Here is a 16,143-nt window from a genome sequence, read left to right on the forward strand (position 1 = left end):
GGAAATCTAGTTTGCTTTAAATACACGCTGTTACAGTCGTGAGTGTTAGTTTACCTTTGAGACTGGACGTGGTGTGTTGATGTTAGACAAGAATTCCATTAGAGCGACAAAGAGGCCACTTTCAGCACCTCACTGAGTTTGAACGAGGTCGTACAATAGGGCTACGAGAAGCTGGACGATCTTTCTGCGATATTGCAGAAAAACCTGGCAGGAAGGCAGCCACTGTACATGATTGCTGGCAGCGGTGTCACTGTACGGTCGGAAGGACACCGGGCTCCGGACGGCTACGTGGCACTAACAGAGCGAAGATCATCGTGTTCGGTTGAAAGTATGCAACCAAAATTATATCTTTTTATTCTATGAAAGTATCAGTGAATAGACTGTTCTAAATTAATTATTCAGCAAACCTGCATCTGACTGCGTCTGTGAACTTGTTTCTTGCACCCCTCCATTTTGCCAGAAGGGCAACATGTATTTGACTCAGCAGTCAAGTCTAAGAGAATAATGCTGTTTGAAATGATTATATATCTTCTCTCATTTACGTGCTAAATTTTGGCCAGGGGCAGCGACCTACCTTAACGCTGTCACCACACGTCTGCTTCCTCCGGGCACCTACCTGCGACTCTCCGGTTTCTTACTAAGCGCATCAAAGATCCTCCTACTCAAAGATATTATACTCGTTCCACCTTGCGGTTGGCAACTACCGACTATTTTCTGGAGCTACCCTGATCAGACCTTAGCACATACCTTTCACGCTGTATGGAACTGTCGCATCGTACTGCATCTGCAGCAGCAGTATAGGGTGCAGTTCGCACCACAGTGACACAACGAACTGTTACAAATCGGTTGCTACAAGGACAGCTCCGAGCAAGAAGCCCTGTAGCGTGCATTCCACTGACCCCAAACAGTCGTCATTTGGTGTCAAGCTGGACATCATTACTGGGCAGGGTGGAGGTCTCTTGTGTTTTCTGATGAAAACTGGTTGTGCCTTGGTGCCAGTGATGGCCGCGTGTTGGTTAGGAGGAGGTCACTATATCTGTCTGCGTGCTAGACATACCGCACCTACACATCGACTTATGGCTTGGGGTGGGATTTCGTATGGCAGCATGAACCCTCCAGTGGTTATCCCATGCTCCGTGACTGCAAATTTGTACGTCAGTCTTATGATTTGACCCGTTGTGCTGTCGTCCACGAACTGCATTCCAGGGGGTGTTTTTTAATAGGACAACCTTTGCGTCATTAGATTAGATTAGATTTACTTTCATTCCAATTGATACGCAGTGACGAGGTCCTCCAGGATGTAGAACATGTCAGAAAAACAACAATACATGACAAATACAACTAAAACAAATAAGCCAATGTACCATTCCACAGGTCCCAAGTGGAATGATCGCCACTTTTTAATGAACTATATGTGAAACAGTCATTTTACAAATACTAATGCACTGAATTTAAAATAAAAAAGTTTATTTATTTATAAGGTAATAAACGTGTAATACAACTACTATAATACTTATTTATAATGAACACATTACTGCACTGAAATGGTGCAGAAGTTAGATTGTTCTCACACACACACATATTTACAATGAACACATTACTGCACTGAAATTGCGCAGGAGTTTATATATATATATATATATATATATATATATATATATATATATATATAAAAGTTGGTTTTACTGAGAAAATCATCAATGGAGTAGAAGGAGTTGGTCACCAATAAATCCTTTAGGCTTCTCTTAAACTGAATTTCATTGGTTGTTAAGCTTTTTATGGCTGCTGGCAAGTTATTGAAAATGTGTTCCTGAATAATGCACACCTTTTTGTACAAAACTAAGTGACTTTAAATCCTTGTGAACATTATTCTTATTTCTAGTATCGATTCCACGAATTGAGCTGTTAATCTGAAAAAGTGGTATATTTTTAATGACAAATTTCATTAAGGAATAAATATATTGGGAAGCAGTGGTTAGTATCCCTAGTTCCCTAAACAGGCTTCTGCAGGATGTTCTTGAGTTCACACCACATATAACTCTTACTGCACGTTTTTGTGCCCGAAAAACTTTAACTTGGCTTTATGAATTACCCCAAAAAATAATCCCCTATGATATTATGGAATGAAAGTAAGCATAGTGTGCCAGCTTTTTCATTTTTATATCCCCTATGTCATACCGCTATTGTAGCCGAACAGACTGTACAGAGTGATGAAATATTGCCTCGGCCTGTTCGATCACCATGCCTGTCTCCAATCGGTCGTGTATGGGATATAATCGAACAACTCCAGCGCGGCCGCCGTGGCCGAGCGGTTCTAGGCACTTCAGTCTGGAACCGCGCGACCGCTACGATCGCAGGTTCGGATCCTGCCTCGGGCATGGATGTGTGTGCTGTCCTTAGGTTAGTGAGGTTTAAGTCGTTCTAAGTTCTAGGGGACTGATGACCTCAGATGTTAAGTCCCATAGTGCTCAGTGCCATTTGAACCATTTGACAACTCCAGCGTTATCAACAACTAGCATTAATCGTCCCTGTTTCACCAAACAAACTGACATTCCTTACTGTGCAACACAATGCATGTACGTCTGTATGCTTTTATTCGACATTGTTGAAGCTACACCGCTTATTAATGTACGAGGATTTCGCATTTGCAATGGCTTATCTCGCGCTTACATTAACCTGTGATCTTGCGATGTTAATCACTTAAATGTGTTATGTAGACAAATGTATTCCCTAACTCTTATTACTCTACATCAGTTCGCCTGTTTAGCTGAGTGGTAACGTTTTTGCCTATCATGCAGCGGGCCCGGGTTCGATTCCCCGCCGGGATGGAGGTTTTCTCCGCTCCTGGACTGGATGTTGTGCTGTCCTCCTCATCAACACCGATACAAAAGTCTCCCCGTATGGCGCTACGTGAAATAATACTCGCAACTCGACGGCCGAACTTCCACAGATGGGGCATCCCTGCCAACAAAACCACAGGACATTTTACTTTTCATTACTCTACATTAATTGTTTTTTGGTGTTGCTATTTTGTTTCGTTGGTGTATTAGAGGGTGTCTGAGAAGGATGGACCCTTAAACTATAGGTTCCCCTATCAATAGCTTTCTCGGTTCGATGGTCGGATACCGGTAACGAAATACCACTTCCAGTATGACAGATGCCTAGTAATGCTCTATGGTGTTCCAACCAACCATCAGGTTGATGATATTTTACTTTTCTACACTACTGGCCATTAGGGCCATTAAAATTGCTACACCAAGAAGAAATGAGGGCTAGTAGAAATCCTTGGGTAACAGAAGAAATATTGAATTTAATTGATGAAAGGAGAAAATATAAAAACGCACTAAATGAAGCAGGCAAAAAGGAATACAAACGTCTCAAAAATGAGAGCGATAGGAAGTGCAATACGTCTAAGCAGGGATGGTTAGAGGACAAATGTAAGGACGTAGAGGCTTATCTAACTAGCGGTAAGATAGATACTGCCTACAGGAAAATTAAAGAGACCTTTGGAGAAAAGAGAACCACTTGTATGAATATCAAGAACTCAGATGGAAACCCAGTTCTAAGCAAAGAAGGGAAAACAGAAAGGTGGAAGGAGTATATAGAGGGTCTATACAATGGTGATGTACTTGAGGACAATATTATGGAAGTGAAAGAGGATGTAGATGAAGATGAAATGGGAGACAGGATACTGCGTGAAGAGTTTGACAGAGCACTGAAAGACCTGAGTCGAAACAAGGCCCCGGGAGTAGACAACATTCCATTAGAACTACTGACGGCCTTGGGAGAGGCAGTCCTGACAAAACTCTACCATCTGGTGAGCAAGATGTATGAGACAGGTGAAATACCCTCAGACTTCAATAAGAATATAATGATTCCAATCCCAAAGAAAGCAGGTATTGACAGATGTGAAAATTACCGAACTATCAGTTTAATAAGTCACAGCTGCAAAATACTAACGCGAATTCTTTACAGACGAATGGAAAAACTGGTAGAAGCCGACCTCGGGGAAGATCAGTTTGGATTCCGCAGAAATGTTGGAACACGTGAGGAAAAACTGCCCCTACGACTTATCTTGGAAAATAGATTAAGGAAAGGCAAACCTACGTTTCTAGCATTTGTAGACTTAGAGAAAGCTTTCGACAATGTTGACTGGAATACTCTCTTTCAAATTCTAAAGATGGCAGGGGTAAAATACAGTGAGCGAAAGGCTATTTACAATTTGTATAGAAACCAGATGGCAGTTATAAGAGTCGAGGGGCAAGCAGGGAAGCAGCGGTTGGGAAGGGAGTGAGACAGGGTTGTAGCCAGTCCCGATGTTATTCAATCTGAATATTGAGCAAGCAGTAAAGGAAACAAGAAAAATTTGGAGTAGGTATTAAAATCCATGGAGAAGAAATAAAAACGTTGAGGTTCGCCGATGACATTGTAATTCTGTCAGAGATAGCAAAGGACTTGGAAGAGCAGTTGAACGGAATCGACAGTGTCTTGAAAGGAGGATATAAGATGAGCATCAACAAAATCAAAACGAGGATAATGGAATGTAGTCGAATTAAGTGGTGTGATGCTGAGGGAATTAGATTAGGAAATGAGACACTTAAAGTAGTAAAGGAGTTTTGCTATTTGGGACGTAAAATAACTGATGATGGTCGAAGTAGAGAGGATATAAAATGTACACTGGCAATGGCAAGGAAAGCGTTTCTGAAGAAGAGAAATTTGTTAACATCGAGTATAGATTTAAATGTCAGGAAGTCGTTTCTGAAAGTATTTGTATGGAGTGTAGCCGTGTATGGAAGTGAAACATGGACGATAAATAGTTTGACAAGAAGAGAATAGAAGCTTTTGAAATGTGGTGCTTCAGAAGAATGCTGAAGATTAAATGGGTAGATCACATAACTAATGAGGAGGTACTGAACAGAATTGGGGAGAAGAGGAGTTTGTGGCACAACTTGGCAAGAAGAAGGGACCGGTTGGTAGGACATGTTCTGAGGCATAAAGGGATCACAAATTTAGCATTGGAGGGCAGCGTGGAGGGTAAAAATCGTAGAGGGAGACCAAGAGATGAATACACTAAGCAGATTCAGAAGGATGTAGGTTGCAGTAAGTACTAGGAGATGAAGAAGCTTGCACAGGATAGAGTAGCATGGAGAGCTGCATCAAACCAGTTTCATGACTGAAGACAACAACAACAACAACAACAACAACAAGAAATGCAGATGATAAACGGGTATTCATTGGACAAATATATTATACTAGAACTGACATGTGATTACATTTTCACGCAATTTGGGTATATAGATACTGAGGAATCCGTACCCAGAACAACAATCTCTGGCCCTAATAACAGCCTTGATACGGCTGGGCATTGAGTCAAACAGAGCATGGATGGCCTGTACAGGTACATTTGCCCATGCAGCTTCAACACGATACCACAGTTCATCAAGAGTAGTGACTGGCGTATTGTGACGAGCCAGTTGCTCAGCCACTATTGACCAGACGTTTTCGATTGGTGAGATATCTGGAGAATGTGCTGGCCAGGGCAGCAGTCGAACATTTTCTGTATCGAGAAAGGCCCATACAGGGCCTGCAATATGCGGTCGTGCGTTATCCTGCTGAAATGTAGGGTTTCGCAGGGATCGAATGAAGGGTAGAGCCACGGGTCGTATTCAATGTGCGTTCACCGCGATGCGACCATCATGATGCTGTAAACAGAAACTGAATTCATCCGAAAAAATGACGTTTTGCCATTCGTGTACCCAGGTTCGTCGTTGAGTACACCATCGTAGGCGCTCCTGTCTGAGATGCAGCGTCAAGGGTAACCGCAGCCATGGTCTCCGAGCTGATAGTCCATGCTGCTGCAAACGTCGTCGAACTGTTCGTGCAGATGGTTGTTGTCTTGCAAACGTCCCCATCTGTTGACTCTGGGATCGAGAGGTGGCTGCACGATCCGTTACAGCCATGCGGATAAGATGCCTGTCATCTCGACTGGTAGTGATACGAGGCCGTTGGGATCGAGCACGGCGTTCCGTATTACCCTTGTGAAGCCACCGATTCCATATTCTGCTAACAGTCATTGGATCTCCAGCAACGCGAGCAGCAGTGTCGCGATACGATAAACCGCAACCACGACAGGCTACAATCCGACCTTTATCAAAGTCGGAAACGTGATGGTACGCATTTCTCCTCCTTACACGAGGCATGACAACAACATTTCACCAGGCAACGTCGGTCAACTTCTGTTTGTGTATGAGAAATCGGTTGGAAACTTCCTCATGTTAGCCCGTTGTAGGTGTCGCCACCGGGGCGAACCTTGTGTGAATGCTTTGAAAGGCTAATCATTTGCGTATCACAGCATCTTCTTCCTGTCGGTCAAATTTCGCGTCTGTAGCACGTCATATTCGTGGTGTAGCAATTTTAATGGCCAATAGAATATTATCTTGATTACAGAACTTCACCTTTTATATTTTTTGGATTGTTACATAGCAATGCTGGGAATCGGAAGCAGTAACAGGCAGTTGTACTTTTGCGGTAGGTTAAAAGGAAGAACGACGAGTAGGATGATCAAAGGAAAGGAACAGATCGGGCTTTCTTCGGTGTATCGGGACGTGAGACGCGGGCAGCGACCGTAGCCGCGAGCAATTTAGCCCGCCAGTCGGCGTCACGTTACCCGTAAGGGCAGGGGAGAAAGCGCCGGAGTGATCACAGAGGCGCGCTTCCGGCCACTTTGGGCGAGTTATGAGTTCCCCGCCAAAGGTCGGCCCTTGCGTAACACTGCTGCCCAATCCCGCTCACTTCCCGTGCCGTTTCCCGCGCCCTATCGGCTGGCCATCGGGCTTCACTCCGGCGCGGCGCCCCCCCTGCAGAGTCGTTTCGTCCGCCGCACTCATCCGCAGTTGGAGCTCAATTTGCTTTCCATTTTACATAACACCCTCCTCGAGTCACTTAACTCACTTCAGTGGGCACTGTTCTTCTGTCTAGTTTCAGCGCACAGAACTTTCTCAACCTTTGTTTCGTCTAGGTAGAGGCACATATAGCAGTCCAATGCCGCCGCTACCTTCTAACTTTAACGTGCAAGTGCACAGCAAGTTATGACCCCAGTATTAACGATCTGAAAATATTTCTCTTTTGCATCAAGCTAACTAACTCGGCAGTGCTTCGCAACTGCTAAATACGAGAGTGTGCTGAAAAGTAATGACTCTGAATTTATGTGACAGGTCATAAAGCTTTCTAAATAAAACAAACGTTATTAACATTCTACATCTTTTCTTTTCTTGTCTTCGCTTTTATTTCTCAACATAGTCATCCTGGCGACGAACGTATTTCTGCCAACGAGATACTAGTTTATTGATAACGTCGCTGTAGAATGTTTGATTCACACCTCTACCTGCCCCCTCTCAAAGTGAACCTCAGAGGTTTTCTCTAAGTATTGGAAACTGTTGAAAACTGGATCGGGTCAAGTCGAGACTCTATGGAGGATGATCGACGACCGTGAACACAAGGCGTCGGATTGTTGCAGATGTCGTAGCATCGTGTGTGGCCAGGCATTGTCATGTTAAAGAACAGAGGCTCCATGTGTGGACGGACTTTCCGAATTCTAAAGTCGATTAGTTACACACACCATATTACAATTTACAATTCGGGGTCCTCTAGCTAAAGAGGGCTGCAAAATGGTTCAAATGGCTCTGAGCACTATGGGACTAAACTGCTGAGGTCATCAGTCCCCTAGAACTTAGAACTACTTAAACCTAACTAACCTAACGACATCACACACATCCATGCCCGAGGCAGGATTCGAACCTGCGACCGTAGCGGTTGCGCGGTTCCAGACTGTAGCGCCTAGAACCGCTCGGCCACTCCGGCTGGCAGGGGGCTGCAAATATGTTTTATTTAAAGATCTTTAAGAGTTTTCACATAAGAAATTCGAAGTCATTACTTTCCAGCACGCCCTCGTATGTATGCGAATTGGATATATGTCCTAAACTCCTCCTTCCTATTCTGTCTCTCACCTCGTCCCCTTCTCTGTGGAAATCTTCACCTCCCATCTCTCTCTGTCCATCTTTTCCTCCAACCCCCCTTTCTCCATTTCTTCTTTCCTACTCTTCCTGACCTCGAGGCTTGCTTATTGTTACTGGAAACAAAACCAGGTATGGGAACTTAACTCACTAAAAATGAATGGATAAATAGTTTTGCATGATTGGTGTACTGGGTATGAGAGAGAGAGAGAGAGAGAGAGAGAGAGAGAGAGAGAGAGAGAGAGAGAAAGAGAGAGAGACGTATGCAGCTGCTGGATCCGTAAGGATGCTGGTTCGGACGATGCGTATTCATAAAAATTATCCCATTCCATCTTTGCGTGGTGGTACAGCAACCTTCGCTTGCTATTATTTAAAAACCAGTTGAAGGTTGCAGAATGTTCTTTATTAAGAACGTTGCGTTTCGCCCGGATAGGGCATCATCAGGTTACCTCAAAATATGAGGGGACGACGACATTACAATACATCCGGCGTGGTCCTATTCTGGACTACTATAAAAGCAAAAGAAGCTTCCAAAAATGACCGAATAAAATTATATAGAAAAACGTACTGTAACTCACGTTAAAATATCACAAATTTTCTGCCAGAAAGCATTCGTCCAGGAGGCATGACACCGCATAAAACATACTAAAAAGCAACTTACATGGAAAAATACTAAAAATTGATTACATAAAATTAGCGGAATCAGGTATTAGTAGATGGTAAAGGAGAAACCGAAAAATGCGTATTACCTGATGGAGGCGACGACAGGCATAGCAACGCAGAGAAAAACCTTGCGAGCAAACCGTAAACAGCCGTACATTAAAACAGCCCCAGAGGCCCGCCAGTATTCACATGGAGTCTACGTATGGAAGACAGGACCTCATGCAAAATATTGGGCTAGTAGTAATTACAGTCGCCATGCGGCGCTGCCATCGTGTCTACAGTGTGACAAAGGCATAAAATTGAAAAAGTAATGAATAAATTAAGAAATAAATAAAACATAATACAGCATATTCGAATATTCACAACACAGGACACGCCAAATCGGAAACTATGCACGGAGACATAGAAAACACTTATTAACTTCTTTCAGTTTTTTATTACCACGGCACCGAACGAGGTGGCGCAGTGGTTAGCACGCTGGACTCGCATTCGGGAGGACGATGGTTCAATCTCGCTTCCAACCATCCTGATTTAGGTTTTCCGTGATTTCCCTAAATCGCTCCAGCCAAATGCCAGGATGGTTCCTTTGAAAGGACACGGCCGACTTCCTTCCCCGTCCTTCCCTAATCCAATGAGACCGATGACCTCGCTGTCTGGTCTCCTTCCCCAAAACAACCCAACCCAATTACCAGGGCCTCGGTCGCTTGTCGGGTGTCTGGAGTTGTCTTTTGTCTTTTTGGTGTTGTTACCTTTTAGCCATTGATTAAGTGACTAATCTTTACTTTCTTGCTCTACGTATTCATTTCATTATTCTCTTGCACTGCTTTCGTGCACAGCCTGGATATTGTTGTTTAAAATGATGAATTTTTATTAGAGTATCGCGTAAAAGTTCGACGTAATCGGTCAAGAAACTTTACAGATTTATGGAAACAACTTTAAAAAACTATTCTATATTATATATTAGTATAGATTTAGCGGGTAAATGGACAACAGCGAGATCTGACCAGTTTTGGTGAAATGTGAGGTAATGGATCAACTTTCATAGCACAACGGAGTAATATAATTTCGAGACTCTTGATCCTCTGTCTATTGCCGTTCAAGAAATTCAGCTCAGCTTTTGACGACTGGATTATTAGCAATTCCGCGAGCACGACAGTTTACAAAATGGTTCAAATGGCTGTGAGCACTATGGGACTTAACATCTGAGGTCATCAGTCCCCTAGAACTTAGAACTACTTAAACCTAACTAACCTAAGGACATCACACACAGCCATGCCCGAGGCAGGATTCGAACCTGCGACCGTAGCGGCCGCGCGGTTCCAGACTGAAGCGCCTAGAACCGCTCGACCACCACGGCCGGCGACAGTTTACAATGTACCACCACTAGTTTCTCATACGTATCCTCTCGCATTGACTCTATCTAATATTCTTTCAGGTTTTCGGTAATAAGCATCAACTGGCAACGTATTCACAGGTGTTTATTTTTAACCAAGCCATCTGACCGACGGAGAGCAGCATGCGAACAAAGTTACAGAAAATCTTGCAAAGTGAGACATTTACCAAAGGCTGCCGATAGAATCAATACGGCTAGAAATAACTTCAGAAATAGAAGTGTTAAAAAAGTTGAAGGACTAGTAGGAAATATAAGTAAAAAAATCTACAGAAAGTATACTCAAGAAAGCAACTGAAAACAATTATGCAAAAAAAGACGACAAAGGAAGTAAAAAGAAGAAGAAAGGAAGAATTTCAGTTAGTGAGGAAGATGATGATATTTTCTTAAATCAATATTTTAGTGTATAATTTGCTCTTAAATATGTATTAATGCTTTATCAGTACCATGCCTGGCTTTTCCTTTCTTAATGCAACATTTAAAAAAAACTTCGTTTTCACTTTCTAAACAACCCGTGACATACAACCCCAATGCCTGCGACAATCAATCTTGAGTCAGAGAAGGTTGCCAGAAAAATGTACTCTGCAAACACCTTTTCTCCTGAAAATTCAAATGCTGATACTGCCTCAAATTTGTGGAAAGATATTACGACGTACACTAACGATAGAAAGACAAACAGTAAATACTGTCTCTTCAAAAATTAAGTATAATGAGTTACGGAAACCCACCCCTATCTCCCCTACTGGCGGTTGCTTCTTGTGACAGTGTAGATGGTGTTGGTTTTAATATCCACAGGGAAGTTTCTATGTTCATTACCTGTAAGCTAGAGACTTTGTTCTTAATTAAAAACTGAGTGTTACCAGAATACCACCAGCAACCAGGATATGATGTACAGCTGAGTTGTTAATTTTAGTCTGGCTTACTCTTAACGTAGGTGCATTTTTCAGAAACGTAGTACACTTACAGTTGTAAGGTGTCAGGCAAATCCAACACCTTCCATGAAAACCCTGACATCATAAGCAAATCCTGCAGTATGTCACATAGCTCCGAATAAATCGTGACATTAAATTAAGCAAAGTAATACGATTAACGAGTGAGCAAATGGAATACCACAGACTAACACAAGAATGCCTAAATGCATGTCATACCTTCCCACCGTGAAACAGACGCAGTTCCGAGGGGAGAAACGAGAACAGAAGCCGAGAGCAGAAGCTTGTTAAGCTAGAAGGCCCTACGATAAGGGATGGATACCCACGACGCCAGCCAACCGCCAGGACCACCCCCAGCCCATGTTAAAAGATAGAGCCCTCCAGAAGAACAGTATAGATCCTACGATAACACTAAAAGGGCCACACCAGCTGCCAGTTTTAGCGTGAGACTTTTTCGCGTCTCTGTTACGTTGCAAACGTTAAAAACATTGCCCCACCACGAAAAGTATAACGTTTCTCATAGGATAGACAGAATTTTTGTAGGTGGAGCTTAAGGTTAACGTTGAGATCCTGATTGGTCAGATGAAAACACAGCCAGATAGTTTTTTTTTAACTAACTTCGGTAAATTGCAGTAAGGAGAAGTTAGGAGAGAGTTGCTTCCGAGACGGCGAGCTGTATGGAGCTGTGCCGCCCGCCGCCCCCTGACGCTGCCTAACCAACGACAAGGTAATGAACGCACGCGATGCCACATAACAGCGCATAAAGCTTCACTCAGAACTGCAGGTCTCATCTGTTACACCCCCTTTTAACGTAATACTAGTGTCGATCGTCAATTATATCTCATGGTGTTCACATTTGCTACTTGAAGTAAAATCTGAAACGCGATGATTTTTCTGTTATATAATTATTGAGAAGCCACATCTGCCACTGTAATTTATGACAAGTTAGATAGGTAATTAAAGATAATTGAGGGTCACTGTAGACCATTTCGATAGTTTTCTCTTTTGTGAAACTTAATTTAAACCTAGATTATAGATGTGATAGGGCATAGGTCATCCTTCGATCCATTGTAGAACTTGGAAACCCATTCAGGGAATATTCGTTCACATTTTTGTTGAACGCAGTTGGTTTTTACCATCCTGTATTAAAACATTTTCTTTTATCAATTTATAAACAATGTTTTGTGAGTAGAATAAAATTTCCAGTGGTAAACTCAACTGCTTTTTCGACGTTATTTTACCAGCTAACTAAAAATAGGAAAACCTTGAACCCCTTCCACTAAATTTAGTTAGTATTAAGATTCTTTTACAGGGAGTGCAGTGGAGCTGACGCTGAAATCATTAAGTATTTGGTTATATCATCGCTTGTCTCACTGAACTCTTCTGAACTCTACATGTCATGTGTGGTCTGACGTCTCCTTACCAGCAACAGGTCCCAGGTTCAAACCAGTCAATTCCCTAAAAAACACGCTCAGAGCGTCGTTGCGCGAAAGTGGTAGGGAGACACGACTTAGAGCAAACAGACGCAGAATGTTAGACAGTCGCAAGAACTAAACGAAATGCGTAATATGTATATAATTGAAGAAAGCAAAGTGTTTTTTCGGACTAGCGGAAGTAATAATTGAAGTGCTGCGCTAGCAGTAGTGTGATTATAAGCGAAATAGTGAGCCCTAGACGAAATAATACGAGCTGCTCCTAGCACAGAGAAGTTATGCCTTTTGGAACCAGTTCACTGGAGTACAGACTCCTTCTGTGAACGTTATCGACGTTTACGATTCCCTTGGCAGGAATATTTCGCTGTACATTATTCGTGGACACAAATTATGGAGGGATACATTGAAAGACACAACTTCTAGGAGCAGTTTACCAACTCTAGTGTCAGAAATATCAGAAATAGCGAGAGGAGTTCGCGTGCTGTCTTCAACTTGGTTCTGGCTAGAGTGATTAAATAGTGCAGACCCGTGAACGAAAGGAAACTATGGCTACTGATGGTGTACAAATCGGATCCAGAGAAGAGCATAACACTGCTACAGTAACTAAGGGGTATTGCTAACACACCCTGAGGATAGAAGAACGTATTGATAAACGTCATGTTGCTACGTTATGTGTCGACAATGAGAAACACCGTCTCATATGCGACGCAAACAATCACTTGGGAAAGAGAGCGTATATGCAGTTGGAGAAGGAAAAAAGAAAAATTCTAAGGCACAAAAATCAAGGTGAAATTTATATAGATCAAAACTGCGGTTACTTGAAACTGCAGAATCAATTTCCAGCATGTTATAGAAGAAACATGGGTGTTTTCAGAATATGTGGATGATCGACAAGATCTTAACGAGAAAGTGATGGAAGGAACGCGGTTAACTCAGAACAGTCGGATAAAAAAAAGCCAAAAAAAATGGTTCAAATGGCTCTGAGCACTATGGGACTCAACTGCTGAGGTCATTAGTCCCCTAGAACTTAGAACTAGTTAAACCTAACTAACCTAAGGACATCACAAACATCCATGCCCGAGGCAGGGTTCGAACCTGCGACCGTAGCGGTCTTGCGGTTCCAGACTGCAGCGCCTTTAACCGCACGGCCAGTTCGGCCGGCAAAAAAAAAAAAAAAAAAAAAAAAAAAAAAAAAAAAAAAAAAAAAAAAAAAACCAAAGCAGGTTGGAATGGAAGTATGATAAACGAATAAAATTCGTGCACAGAAGTGCGTGATAGGTCCATTTACAGGAAAATTGTGTTATGGTCACTAACTACATTTGCAATTGCGCGTGACCTCAAATAGCTGGCACCCTGTAAAAAATCAAGGCGGCCGCTACATTTATAACCTCAGAACGGTTCAAACTGCCTTAGAGAACTTACAAACACGACACGCGAAACCAAATGCATTATAAAAAACGCGGCTATGAGAAGAGCTCATTGTAAATTCAATCACGATTGTACGATAGGTGCTTAAAAGATTATTCCTTTTTAAATGTGAATGTTAAGGTAGGTAATAAAAATTCATGACAGTTAAACTGTGATCACATCATATGAAGTATCAAATGAAGGCTGACAACGCCAGCAACGCTACAGTGCATTACATTTAAAATACTGCATGTACATCAAAAGTCAAGATAAAGATATGCAAATGTGCCATAGCCATATACCCTCCACAAGCTACACATAATTGGAAAGCAGCATCAATTACCTAGCTCCTTACGTAATCATATCGTAAAATCAAATATAAGTATGTTTAGGAATTTAGCTAATAACTTACGTAATACTGGATTATCTTTAGAATGGATGGTTATAAGATGATCATGGTGAGCATGGAATTATTGTACTAATGTGTTGCTGCGCGGGGTAGCCGCGCGGTCTGGGGGCACCTTGCCACGGTTCGCGGTGCTGCACCCGTCGCAGGTTCGAGTCCTCCCTGGGGCATGGGTGTGTGTGTTGTCCTTGCGTAAGTTAGTTAAGTAGTGTGTAAGGTTAGAGACCGATGACCTCAGCAGTTTGGTCCCATAGGAACTTACCACCCATTACTAATTTGTATATATGTGCAGATAGCCTTAATTTGAATGATGCTAACTTTTTCAATATTCAGCGGGGATTCAGCAGCATGCGACATCATAGAAAGCATTTATCGGTGAGCAGCAACATGCACTAGGACTTTGGTTTTCTGTTAATAGCCTATCGTCGTTCGAATTTTCCACCTTTTGTTAGTGGCACTGTACCACCAGATGCGCTTGGTGGGGGCAGATGCGTTGGGACACCATTGAAATAGTCTGGGGGACAAGGCAGACGGATAAGTTACATTCTTTCAACTTTTTTTGTCTTCGAATAGTTTTGGGTGAGTGCAGGCTCATAATATTTTACTGGACATAGAATACTTGACAGTGGTTCTTCGTTTGAACTTTAACTTCATTTTTGGGACTTGAAGCAGCTAAAGACTTAAAGTATTTTGTTGCAATTAGTACTGAGACGTAAATATGATGGACTTGTGTGCTTGTTTTCGCTATGATTATTTAGGATATTGAACTTTACTTTGGTGTCACGACTAATAAGGAGAAACTGTGTTATCAGGCTTTCAGACTTTGCTTTAGAATTTCGTGATTAATGGGCTTTTAAACGAACTTTGCACGCACTGATTCGTTTACGTTGCTCTGCTCGCTAGTTTAATTAATATTTAGCTTTGTTTCAGGGTCAAGGTAAAGATTCACAAATTTAAGTTTCTACAATGAACATTTATTGTATTTAAACAATAATTATTGTCTTGAAAATATTATTAATCCCACTGTATTTATCCATGTACATTATTTATTTATAAATTTTTTGCTAACCTACCTATATCAGTTATTTAATAAGAGCATGGTCTTTAAAGCCCTGGTGTATGACCGACCACAACGACATTAAAGCGAGCGTTGCTACTAGTCTCTGTCACATATTGTCAGCATCAAAATGACTTTGTGACCGATAGTGCAATCGTAAACTGATGTATGTAAGTAACATATCTTGCCAGGAGTTTCGTGAATTCTTCACGTTAATTTAGTAGATGGTCATACTTTCTCGTTTTATTTGATTTTTTTTTTTGGGGGGGGGGGGGGGGGAATTAAGTTACTCACAACTTCTTAGAGTTTCATTAATTTTTTCTTGGATACCCAATTTTTTTTTCGGCCTCTTATTCATGATGATGTGACAACAGTGTCTTTACTTAACAAATTAAATTTCCTTCTTCACTAAGTATCCAGTATCAAAACATTTTTGCAGGAATTAACACGGTATCATTTCTAGTTTTGTTGGATCAGCAGCGGATGTGCAAACAGGAAGCTTTCCAACAGAAAAAAGTCGCTAGAAAGAATATTCCAGAATTTTTCTCTCTGTGTGGGAATCACACTCAGAAAATGAGCTTCCACATTTACGGAGCGTTCGTTGAGGTAGAGTATCACCGAGAGGTATCTATTAGCATTTCAGACGGAGTAGCTAAGAACATAGATTACTTCACTGGCAGTGTAAATTAAAACGCCTGGAAGCGTGGCGTAACTTTGAGGAGAAATCAAGAAGGAAGTACTCAACTGAACAGCAGCACTGTGTACAAATCGGCGCTTTACAATGTAACAAAAAAAGTGTAAATAAAGCATGAAAGTCTATCAATGTAATATTGCTGATATTTGCAG

The sequence above is a fragment of the Schistocerca piceifrons genome, chromosome 4 (assembly GCF_021461385.2).
Source record: "Schistocerca piceifrons isolate TAMUIC-IGC-003096 chromosome 4, iqSchPice1.1, whole genome shotgun sequence".
In the NCBI taxonomy this organism is placed as follows: domain Eukaryota; kingdom Metazoa; phylum Arthropoda; class Insecta; order Orthoptera; family Acrididae; genus Schistocerca; species Schistocerca piceifrons.